The following is a 13,759-nucleotide window of genomic DNA, read 5'->3' as shown; positions in this document are numbered from 1 at the left end:
AAAAATTAACATGGATACAGTTTTAATAAGTTCTCTTCCCTTTATCTATTGAATCAGTGCTGGGCATCCCTGAATATAGCTCGACCAAGCGGCATATACTACCTCTTTCGTCTGTCTCTTTCCTTTCCGTTGTAAAGCGCTCAGGCTCTCCTGAGCTCTAAAGCGCGCGCTTGCTCCTATGGGCATCAATTGACATGCCTGCTCTACTCGAATCCACAATTTGTCTGCTAAGCGACGTTAAAACTGCTAGAAATGGAAAATATTTCATATATAAATAAATTGTTTTAGTTGTAGTTAATTATTTGGAATTAATCATTATCATCACCGTTATCAGTATTATTACCACTATAATCACTTTTGTCATCGCCGTATCTGCTTCTTACGTTGAAATGTCAATCTTTCCCTGCGTTTTTTCAGGCTGGTAGTTATACGGAAATATGACTTTCTCGGGAGGAAAAAAATCTTTCTATCCTTTCTCTACAAATCACAAGTGAGGAGCTCACAAAACGTCTCTTGTCACCTAATAACGGAAATGGGTTTCCAGTGTCCATACATTCTTCAATTTATAACTCTACGTATAACAGACATGATTTGGATTCAGAACGCCCTCTAAACCACAAAAATCTTGCGTTAAAAGTGACTATTGGAATCAAGCTGACTCTTGTTAACAGCATACTTTGCGACAAAATATTAATTCCTGCTTTGGAATCGAAGACTCTCAGGTTCCCATTTGATCTTAAAATAATGCACTCAACCTCTTTGGTTTCATGTCTCTTGCTTAGATGGAAAGAAATTTTAGACCTAAACACATTTTTTTGTGATTTTCCACAAAGCTATGGGAATGGACAAGAGGTGTTTTGAAAATAAGCTCTTCAAGTGATAATTCGTCAGCTGAGCTAGAACGGGATTTTCTATATTGGCTTTGTAATGTGATTCTTAATAATCAGACACTGAATATGTATAAGAAAAACATCCATTTCCACTCTTACTTCTATGTAAGTTCGGATAAATAAAAGGCCAATGGAATTACGTACTTTCCGTCACGTATGAATTGCTCCTATCTTATCTGCATAATGAGATACCTAAAATTCACCTTTATAACTGCTCTATCAAAGAATGTCCATTTTATGTGAATTTTCCGTCTTCAGTTCATATCTGTTGTCTTATCATATAAATGTTAGTAGTCATTGTTCAAGTTTATACTTTAATCGCATATTATCATTGTATTCTCAAGTTATTTCCATACATTTTCTTCAACGAGTTTCCCTGGGTTTATCATTCGTTTTGCAATTTCCTTTCTGGCAACATGGAGTCCATGGATGGAATATGACACTTCCTTCCCATATTATGGCATATGCGGTGGATATTGTAACTTAATAGTAATGTGTACTACGTAGTAGAAGCGTGGGCACACTAGAAGATAATTGTTTTGTAATTTTCTTGCATGTATCAGCAATGATAACTCGTTTTTCCACATTTGAGAATGTAATCCATGACGTTTACTGTTAAACATAAACAGATATTCCACATCAGCTATCAACGTAGGCTAAGGGAATATATTCGAATGACATGAAAGAATTTCCCCCCGTTTTATATTTTAGACTTCACAGTGATTGAGTTCAGAAAATGTGGAGTTTCTAAACGTGTGTTTTGAGATGATATTTCCGATGGTTCAGAATTACCCTACAGGTTTCATGATCAGGTTCACCCCACAGTACTGAAAGGTTGCACTCCTATCTCTTGTCCGTTATCCCGTATAGGCCAAACTACAGTGGACTACGCAGGAGTAATAGAGTTCATAATCAGCTAGAATATAGGCTTCCCGGCTGGAAACTCAGATTCAAATCTCTGTGACTATAAACGGAAGTTGTGGTCGGAAAAATCCGCGTTGACAGCTTTTATCACGATATTTCAGTTTCTCCTAACATTATTTAATCGAGTTTGAATAAAGCTGGTGTACAGGCATCGGATGATCGGCCAGTACCAATTGAAGGGTTCAGAACCTTAGTGGGCCAAGCGCCATTTACTAAAACCGTAGAAAACAAGGGTTAAAGTGAAGTTATCACCATAATTCAATGGAAATATATAGCACGTAATATAAAGTATACCATTAAAACTAAATGATATGTCAGTCTTTATTAAACTATCTATCTATCTACTTAACTTTAACCCTTGCTTTCTCCGTTTTTAATAAATGGCGCTTGGCCCACTATGGCTCTGAACCCTTCAATTCGCGAGAAGTAGGCTATTAGAGGAATTGATCCAATAGATCTAGTAAAGTTTCATACATAAATATTTTCCGGTGATTATGTACGCAATCATTGAACTGCGACTTTACTGCGGCGTGAATACCACGTTTCTGTATTATATGACTTATTCTAGTAAAATAGGTGAAAATAGACCAAGAAAATTATTAAATATGATTATCGAGAATAATGAGATGAGTTTGTTTGGTGTAAAAAAGTTTTGGTATACTTATTGACTTGGCGGTTAACTCCTACTAAGCTGTCATCATTATCATCACTTTAGTGACCGCCGGCCTGAGTGGCAGAAACTGTAGTCACGGAATGTCTACCGTTTGCTCCGAATGGTTGTGGGTTCTAGTTCCGCCTCAGGGATGGGTGTTGTATTTGCATTAGTAAAAAAAATGAAATACGAAGGAAAATTGTAAAACAAACATACATTTATGAAAACGGTCTTTGGTCGGTAAAATAAAAAAAAGTACCTGAAGGATTTCCTGGAATGACTTCACTTTGCCGTATTTGACTTGGATGATCGTCACATGTATTTCGTTTACTTTGTAAATTCGATAAAATTTGTTCCAGCATTCCTCCACTACATTTTTTTCTATTATGCTGCAACCTTTATTATCTCGGTTCCTCAATAGGCGCGATAGAATATATATGTAACACGTATATGTATATGTGCGTGCTTTATGTAACTTTCGGAAAATGTTTTGGTGTTTAAAAATTATGGTTTATTTAACGACGCTCGCAACTGCCGAGGTTATATCAGCGTCGCCGGTGTACCGAAATTTTGTCCCGCAGTTCTTTTACATGCCAGTAAATCTACTGACATGAGCCTGTCGCACAGAAGGCTCACGTCACAATCACGTGATTCCCTCATTATTTCTTCTTACGCGCCGATCCGTGCTCAGGACAATTTGCATGGTGGGCTATATCTTTCGTCGGTGGAAATCCTGGTGGAGAGTTGAGATCGGCTATTTTCCATGAGATTATCTGACAGTTGGGTAAAACTTGGTAACTACCGAAACAGATAATCAATCTAAATGGAATTCAGACTCAAGCTGAAACGCAACCCACTTGTCAGCTTCTAGATTACTCCGGTGGCCAGTGTCCATACTTCATACCCATGAAGTAAGTTTAAGTCGTAGCAATAGTGTAGCCATAATATTAAAATAAATTGACGACTGTTCTTTGATTTTTACTTTTTGCTTCCTTTTTGAAATAGATACTTATTTTATTTTATTCCACACGTTCTGCCGGAATTGTAAAGCAATGATAGAATAGGAGTGGTACGATATATTCAAGCACTAAGAAGAAACCATCTGCAGCGTATCACTGTTCATTACGAATCTAACAAAATATGGCAGATCTTATTGATGAGAAGTACAGACCGATTATTTAGTCCTGACAGCTCAGCGACGCGAAAGAGGGGAAGTAATAGGAGTAGTGGGGAGAGTTCCAGAGATAGAAGCGAGTAAAGAAATGCAGTGCAGCTTAACTGTACTGGAAACACACCGCTCTACAGCATGCGTGACATCCGATCGCTCTGAAAGCAAGCGACTGACTGACTAACCTGAACATCTTTCAGGGTTGCCAGATAAAGGAATCGCAACCGTCAACCGTCAACCGTCGTACCAACTTATGAAAATTGTCGTATTTCAGCATAAAATTGTCGTACATTTTTCAGCTTCCTAATACATATATATAATTCTAGTCCACCGCTGTGTAGCAATGGTTAGTACGTCTGACTGTGAAACGAGCGGACCGAGTTTTAAATCTTGGTTGAGACAAGTTACCTGGTTGAGGTTGTTTTCGGAGTTTTCCCTCAACCCATTAAGAGCAAATGCTGGGTAATTTTCGGCGCTGGAGTCATTTCGCTGACATTATCACCTTCATGTCATTGACGCCAGAAACCATCGCAGTTGATAAATAATCATAAAATTATATATATATATATATATATAATTTCAGTTCCAAATTTTAAGAATTTACTACTAATTATTGTTCACATCCATAATGACATTCAGGATTGAAACAAATCACCACCCATTTCTTCATCATCAACACTGTTACCGCCGTAAAGCATGCACGATAACGCTTGGTTAGAAACAAATTTGTTATATTTAATATCAGCAAAATTTGATATTTGGTCGGCGCGGCGGCAGATATTTTAATATCAATCAATGCGGCGGCTGAAAATTATATCAAATTAATTCATTTACAGTCAACTCAAACCCGACACCTATATAATGTCGGCGCGTTAAAACTTATTAATGCTACTGCGATACTATTTCATTGATAAAAGACTTCCTTTGTCGAACAAACAAGGAAGTTAATAAAATTAAACCTGTATTACTTTGATATAAATACGTGAAACCTAGAGCTCAAGATGACAAATTATGACTTGCATGGCAAGCATAGTTACCAGATCGAGTTTCAAACCATTTTCTCCCCTTAAAAGCATGTATCTTTCACATTGGTCAAGGACATACTGAATGAAGAAAACTTGTCTAAAAGAGACTAATTAACCATCAATTTTATTTCAATTATAAACCAACATTATAAGTTCCAAAATAATTTTTTTCTCTTCAGTGAAATAGTCGTACAAAATTGCGTACGACATATGGATCTGTTGTACCTCGTACAATTAGTCAAAATAGTCGTATGCGTACGACTATAGTCGTACATATGGCAACCCTGGCACCCTTTGGCGTAAGTTAATGGACTCGCCTGACTCAGGCGCACATTTTCGGCGACTGTCAGGACTAAATAATCGTACTTGTAGATTAAGTTGTGGCTGTCATGACCCATGATGTTTGTATCATCCTTGAAGCAAAGAATATATTGTTTCTCAGAAGACATTTTTAATATGTCAGATATTGATGTCATCTATTGCCAGACTGTTACACGTGACCGCAAGACAAATTGTGTCGGCGGCCATGGCGGACAGTATCGGCTCTAATGCGATAAAAATACAGCTAAACAGAGCACCAGACCTTGGCGTCGTGGATGGTTGAGCATCGGGCTTCCCTTCTTTACTTGCAACTTCTTATCGCGACGTCCTACTACGAAGTCACTCGAATGAAACAGTGTCTACGGTGACATAATGCAACAACTTCATATTTTTCGGCGACAGTCTACTACGTTAGGAAGACCACACTTCCCAGGTATTCCCCGACTTGCAGAACATAACCATAACTTCCATGAACAATCAACTGGTAGGATTAAAATAGCTCTGCCATCGAGGATCAAGGTGGTGTTGGTCACGCTGTCTGTGATTAGTTTATATCTCTTTCTTACTACGAATATAGTGTAGGAATAACGAGCGGGACTTCCGTTATGGTGTTGCTCTTGTGTGGGTTCGAGTCCTGCTTCAGCTGTTTGCCTGTTTGGGTTTTATCTTAGGTTTTCCCAAGAATCAGGTAATTCCATTGGAAATCCTGGGCCTCATCTCGCCAAAATAACATCTCGCTATCACCAATTGTACTGACGCTAAAGAACAGTCTACTTGATATAACTGATTAAAAATGAACGTCATAGAGTAAATCCTAAGATAAAAGGAACAGAATTTTCTTTTGCTATTTTGCGTTACTTCAATTTAGTCAGTGGGAGATCGACTTTGTGTATAGAAATAATTGCAACATCGTAGTAAATTCAGTAGCACTTGCCATCGCATGGAAACACCCTTTTCCGCAGCAGTGAGAGGAAAATAAATGTAATCTGCTGCACGCTCTGCTTTGCAAAACGCTCTACGCCCACCAGTACTTAGGCTTTAAGATGAAGTACACTTCTGCAACAGCGTTGCCAAAATTCATAACCTACTTAGAGTGATTTATCATTAATTGAAGTATTAAAAAAGTCCTAAACCATAATCGTTCCAGAAACATAATACAAAATATATGTTAGAACTGAGAACTGTAATGCAAAGACATTTATAAAATGTGTCTTTATAAAAGTTTTAAAAGATAATGTGGAAAAAAATTATCATTTAAGTAAATATTTCTTGTAAATCCAAGCGCAAAGGAACAAAATGGTAGAGGACTTTTCCATTCATACAATGCTAAAGCTTCGTCTCTTAAAAGAACTATCATTGAACACCTTCCAACCTGTCGAATTTCACCTCTGTAGGTATAGTGTAATTATAATTTTGAAAATCTGTTATTGCTCGCTCGTTGTAAGTAATTTTTCCATTTATCACAGTAAGAGATAAAGTCTTTCGCTAATATTAATTTTCCTACTTTAACATAATTTAATTGGTGATTCCAGGTCATAAATTTAATCCACATAATAGTCTGCCAAGTTTCATCTGTATAGTTTCTATTTAGGCATATATTTCCTTCATAATATAGTGATGGAGATGGTGGCCTTCGCATGATGTTTAATTTGAAGCAGCTAGCCGGCCAAAAATTAATTTTCACATCCCTAAGTTCTTATATAACACTCCAAAGTATAATATCCAAGCGTAGACATATGCTTAGGCTACATCTGGTAGAGGACTCCATAACATAAACTAAAATAATTCGATATTAATCAAATACATTTGTAATATTGTTGGCATAGAGAATAAAATAAATTCGAAACATAAAGTGTCTGAAATTACTGTTATATGATTACCGCAGTAATTCCGATGCCATAATCAGTTCTCGGGACAGCCAATATGGCGGATAATACCAGATCGTTGTAGTAAAAGTGTGTGAAGAAGATTTCTATGTAAATGTACCTTGAATGGTTGAAGTAAGCCTATATTAAGCTTTTATTTACACGTAAGTTATTGATTACAAATTAATATCAGGTTTCCCTTTTTTATGTTATTTAAGAACGTGTAAAATAGCTACAACCGTCATTTCTCCACCCTCTCCCAATTTCCAATGCACTCTGTCCAAGCAGTCTTCATCTCAAAGTCCCCTTTGCAGCATTTGCTACATGACTTTCTTAATGTCCTCTTTCTGAAGAACTTATGTCTTGGTCGTTCCCGTTTCTGTCTCTGGTGGAACCCACTCTAGAATTTTGTTAGGTCATCTTGATTAATTCATTATGTGTCTCCATACCAAAGCAGTAGCAGACATAGGAGTAATATGAATAGAAGTAATTGTGGTGTTAGCAGCAGAAGTATTCGTATTATAGCATGCATAAATTCCAAGCTTCTCGCACATAGCCACCCTAACGTTTAAATATTCTCAGTAATTAAACACAAAAATATTCTGAGGTGATACGTTTCAATCCACGATGCAAATATTTTAATCCCAGCAGAGGACCCGCATTATTTTCTCCTGCTTCAAGCACTTCACACACATTATTACTGACAACTATACATTACACTTTCTGCAATTGATCTCTTAATGTCCGTTCGTTATATTTTAAAACTCTGAAATTTTTTCTGCGACAAAAACCAGTTAAAGATACGAGACAACAGGTTTGCGGAACGTATTTTGTATGTCGGCGGTAAAAAGTGACAGTATCCCTCTCTAAAGACATGATAATTAGACCGGGCGTGTCATGATGTTGTAATGGCTGGGTTCCGTTCCATCCCCAAAGCTTCCCGCTTTATACACGTCTTTACTTTTGGACGCATGTACACAAATGCTAAGTCTAAGAAAACGGGCAGCATGGATTTCCATTGCGTAGAAGTGAGCCGTATAGATAACAAGAGTTGGTATACTACAATGGTACTTAATTCAGGGAACAAGTCCACATACATTGCTGCTATAAAAGAAAATACTGGAAGTAAATAAACAGGCTTATTACTGTCTCATAACTCATGATCACCAGATTTATCATATTTCATTAATAAACTATAAATATTATGTCCATGCAGTCATCTGTTGCTATATTTACTTGTCTATAATCTGACAAATCATAACGAAGTTTCTATCTAATACACTCCGCTTCATGCTGAACAATCATTGTTTGAAAATGAACCAGAATATTTCGCACAGGCCTGGACTGAATCATCACTTCTAGTTCTGAAATCAGCGCTTGATTGTTCTCATCTTTTCATCAATATAATAATATCCTCACGGACATACAATTCTGGGCGATGACTCTGCAATTAATAATTGTAAAGGAACACGAGCATATTTTTTTATTCCTATTAAGTAACTTTATGATGTCATGTCTAAAGTAATGCTGGTTTTGTTTACAAGAGTCCTGATTGAAGGGATAAAACAGGGCCAACTCGTGCCGTGTATAAACTCCGTATCTTGATGTGTACAAACAGAATTCGTGTCCAGCCACGGGATTTTCTGACAGTCATACCCTATATCCTGCTTATTTAGTGTTAATTGCGATCCAACAGCAATTTAGAAATATTTATTTTCAAAATTCACGCCCTCGCACTCCAGTCCTACACACAACAGATTTTATTTCTTAACTTTTTATACGTTTAAAACAAGAATTGCTCCGTCATTCCTTCTTAATCTGTTAATTTAAGTAACCGGTCAGAGATGATGTCTCTATTATCTGACGGAGGATATACGTGTTATTCTGGCTGGCAAGGTAGAGTATTTTCTCATGGGATTGTGAAGTTACGTGCTAAACGAAGACCTGTTCCAATACATTCCGTTGTTGTTTTGTCAAATGTCCGAAGGCATGTTTGAACTACACAAGTGGCACCAATAATGCGTCACTCATGAGACAACTAAGCCAGAAGATGAGGTAGGGTGTCCAGCTCCTTTCTCCCTCCATTGCATAGGCTACATCGCTGACTTATGGTTACATACTACACTAATCAGACTTCAGATGTAGGCCTATACTAACGCTTGTTCTTTCTCTGACACACATCGTCAAGTGAGATGTACTGCTTGATAATAGATGTACATACAGCCAGAACTTCAATCAGAGGTATACAGCCTATTATCAACACAAATTTGAATTTGTATGCGATGGGATACGAACTGATATGTGCTGTGTGTATATTAAGTGCAAAATTTTAAATTATGGTTTATTTAACGACGCTCGCAACTGCCGAGGTTATATCAGCGTCGCCGGTGTGCCGGAATTTTCTCCTGCAGGAGTTCTTTTACATGCCAGTAAATCATCTGATATGAGCCTGTCGCATTTAAACAAACTTAAATGCCATCGACCTGAGCCGAGACTGAACCCGCAACCTCGAGCACAGAAGGCCAGCGCTATACCGACTACGCTACCCAGGCCGACTTGTATTAAGTGTATGTAGGCCTATATAAGAAGGGGAGGACAAATTTCTGTACGCATGTATAGTCCGGATCAGCTTACTTAATACCCTAAGGGTGAAACCTAACCATTTTTCCCCCATTACTACATACGCTAGTGGATTACAGTGATTTTCTAGTTTGCAGGTTGAATTTTCTTTTGCCAACTTCGTTTCGAATTTCGGTACTGAGAAATACTACAACTGGTAGTGATTTTATAACTGTTATGTTGGCAGGACTGACACAAGTTGTCGGTAGTTTAAATTCTGAAAATTCAAATTGCTCTAGATTTCTGAGCCGACTACTGAAAGCTAGTGAAATTTGAACACACTAATAATTAATTAATATCATTATTAATATTAATACATAATAGTTATTGCATGTGTTGCTTTGTGTTGTGGTTACAATTATTCAAGATTATAGTGAGGTAGGCTAAGTGTAAATAAATATAACAATTTTCGTGTGATACATATCCTTGGGTAATCGATAGAAATACCATTTCACATTTTAATTAATTTCTTTCGTGTTTAGACTTTTATTACAATAATTGAGTAAATATTCTTAAACATACATTTCATTAGTTTCCGGAATTCGTACTAATCATTTCACGTGATCAATCAAAATACATTTTTTTTAGTTAGGTCTCGTGAATCGTAAACTGTTTAATCAAAGTAACGAATTTCATGTTGTCAGACAAAATACATTTTAATATTAGATCATACACTAATCTACTAACTACTAACATAATGTGCAAAAAGTCCAGAAGAAAAATATACTCTTTGACAAATTATTGAACCTTTCAGAAAACAATTCCCAACATAAAGATGAGATGTGATAAATAAGCAAGACATCGTTATTGTTAATACTATATTATTATTATTATTATTATTATTATTATTATTATTATTATTATTATTGTTATTACTTACTTACTTGCTGGCTTTTAAGGAACCCGGAGGTTCATTGCCGCCCTCACATAAGCCCGCCATTGGTCCCTATCCTGAGCAAGATTAATCCATTCTCTATCATCATATCCCACCTCCTCCAAATCCATTTAATATCATCTTCCCATCTACGTCTCGGCCACCCTAAAGGTCTTTTTCCCTCCGGCCTCCCAACTAACACTCTATATGCATTTCTGGATTCGCCTATACGTGCTACATGCCCTGCCCATCTCAAACGTCTGGATTTAATGTTCCTAATAATTATGTCAGGTAAATAATACAATGCGTGCAGTTCTGTGTTGTGTAACTTTCTCCATTCTCCTGTAACGTCATCCCTCTTAGCCCCAAATATTTTCCTAAGCACCTTATTCTCAAACACCCTTAACCTATGCTCCTCTCTCAGAGTGAGAGTCCAAGTTTCACAACCATAAAGAACAACCGGTAATATAACTGTTTTATAAATTCTAACTTTCAGTTTTTTTGACAGCAGATTGAATGATAAAAGCTGTTCAACCGAATAATAACAGGCATTTCCCATATTTATTCTGTGTTTAATTTCCTCCCGAGTATCATTTATATTTGTTACTGTTGCTCCAAGATATTTGAACTTCTCCACCTCTTCAAAAGATAAATTTCCAATTCTTATATTTCCATTTCGTACAATATTCTGGTCACGAGACATAATAATATACTTTGTCTTTTCGGGATTTACTTCCAAACCTATCTCTTTACTTGCTTCCAGTAAAATTCCCGTATTTTCCCTCTTCGTTTGTGGATTTTCTCCTAACATATTCACGTCATCCGCATAGACAAGCAGCTGATGTAACCCATTCAATTCCAAACCCTCTCTGTTATCCTGGACTTTCCTAATGGCATACTCTAGAGCAAAGTTAAAAAGTAAAGGTGATAGTGCATCTCCTTGCTTTAGCCCACAGTGAATTGGAAAAGCATCTGACAGAAACTGACCTATACGAACTCTGCTGTACGTTTCACTGAGACACATTTTAATTAATCGAACTAGTTTCTTCGGAATACCAAATTCAATAAGAATATCATATGAAACTTCTCTCTTAACCGAGTCATATGCCTTTTTGAAATCTATGAATAACTGATGTACTGTACCCTTATACTCCCATTTTTTCTCCATTATCTGTCGAATACAAAATATCTGGTCAGTAGTTGATCTATTACGCCTAAAACCACACTGGTGATCCCCAATAGTTTCAGCTACATATGGAGTTAATCTTCTCAAAAGAATATTGGATAAAATTTTGTACGACGTCAACAAAAGTGATATTCCTCGAAAATTACTACAGTTAGTCTTGTCCCCTTTCTTAAAAATAGGTACGATAATGGACTCCTTCCATTGTTCTGGTACAATTTCCTTTTCCCAAATAGCAAGTACATGCTTATAAATTTCGTTAAATAATGCGCTTCCACCCTCTTGTATTAATTCTGCTGGAATTTGATTGATACCTGGAGACTTATAATTTTTCAGATTTTCTATCGCAGTTTCGACTTCAGAAAGTGTGGGTTCGGGTATAAATGGCTCAGCAGTTTGTATTTCAATTTAATATTATTATTATTATTATTATTATTATTATTATTATTATTATTATTATTATTATTATTCTATATATATATATATATATATATATATATATATATATATATATATAACTATCTTACTCATGAACACTGTTGCATCTGACCTAACGTATGTAATTTAATCATCATCATCATCATCCTTCACGAATTAGGCCTCTGTAGACCTGTTTCGGCCCATGTAATTTTATTATTATTATTATTATTATTATTATTATTATTATTATTATTATTATACTACATGGCATTGTGATTTTACCCTACTTTGGTTATATCTAGTATTAGTTGGCAACATTGAAGAGACAGCGAAATTAGTATTTTAGGAACTACTCTTACGTGATCCTCACTATAGATCGAATAGGCAGGTCCATTAAGCGTGCAACCACCGCCAGGAGATAGAGATGAGTTAAGTGACCCTATGCGATGATTTTCATCACATAAGACAGCCCAGACGACACAGACAGGTTCCTAATGATCACCATAAAACAGAACGCCCTTCTGACAATCAGGCGGTCCCTGACCATATGATCATTGCACGGATACTAGAAATATAAAATTTAAAGTGAAATTGTGAACATTAAAAAGTATGCCAAAAAAATATGGAAATTCTAACCCAAGGATGCATTTAAAACTGGTATTCAAAACAAAGGATCTTTTATTTCATTCAAAGATACTCATTGAAACGTTTGTGACAATTATAGGCACAGTTTCTCTAATACGCTTTTTTTCCAAAGCAAACCCCTTATTGAACAATTTGCACATCAAAATCACTAACACAAAGATATCCACTTTTATAATCATCCGCTCGTTGCTTAATGGTGATTTTATCCTTATCCGTCTTGTTACGCTGTCATAATCACCCGCTACCACAAAGGCTACAACTTGTTTGTGAGTGAACACTGGAACTAAAGAGGTTTCATAGGAGATCACATTCCTTTAATATTTATACTGTAAAAGTTAACATGGTGGAGGAATCACCGAACTATTCGAAAAACAAATGTAAGAATCTCTGTGTGGTGGAACTTTTAGAAGGACTTTTTTTTTTTTTTTACAAAAAGACAAAATGTCTCAGTAATTTCACCCTTACTTCATATGAACACATTCATTTCGCATTTAATCGCGGATTTACAATGTGTAATAATATACTTGACATGCTTTTAAACATAAAATAATTCTTTGATAGCATTTGGGCACATTTTGCATTAAATTTATCGTGATTTCGAAAATCTATCATCTCTAGCCATGGTCAATGTCAGCCCTGGACATATGAGGGGAAGTGAAAGGGAAGCAGAAACCCCAGCCCGTGTTCTTTTCGCTTACACCGCCTTATAAACAAACCAACAGTAAGGCTCTGTGCATCAGTGGTGGATTTTAGGCGATCAACGAGAGCCGAAAGTTCGTAAAAGCTATGATGCCTGCCTGACACAATCCGTCACCTTCCTGTCTGCTCGTACCGCACCAATACATTACTGTCTCAGCCGGGGAAGGTGGAATGGAGAGTTAAGAGGTGGTCTGTAGTGACTCAATTGAGGTATTAGCGCCCAGGTCTGGTCACTATGCACTATACTTTTAATTCTGATGTCAAAAAATTATATTCATCCGCAATAGACGGCTGTGACTGAAGCAATAACGCGGATGCTGGTACTACTTTCAAGTGCCATGTGACAAGGTGCGAGCACTGCTTCATAGAGCGTTATTAAAATGACCCACAAGGAATATAAAACCATGATTGCTGTAAGATTAAGATTATTATAACTAATGATTCTAAATCAATGAAGTTAACGTCACTTACATT

The 13,759-nt window shown here is 36.5% G+C and overlaps 1 protein-coding gene across 4 annotated transcripts in view; it reads right to left on the bottom strand.

Annotated features, from left to right (window-relative positions):
• sr (stripe) overlaps positions 1 to 13,759 on the bottom strand; it is a 1,127,550-nt gene that overhangs the window by 98,121 nt on the left and 1,015,670 nt on the right. The gene's annotated exons all lie outside the window — the stretch shown is intronic.

This window comes from Periplaneta americana, chromosome 4 (genome assembly GCF_040183065.1).
Source record: "Periplaneta americana isolate PAMFEO1 chromosome 4, P.americana_PAMFEO1_priV1, whole genome shotgun sequence".
Lineage (NCBI taxonomy): Eukaryota > Metazoa > Arthropoda > Insecta > Blattodea > Blattidae > Periplaneta > Periplaneta americana.
Note: the sequence above shows the minus strand (reverse complement) of the source record. Positions and strands in the feature narration are given on the sequence as shown.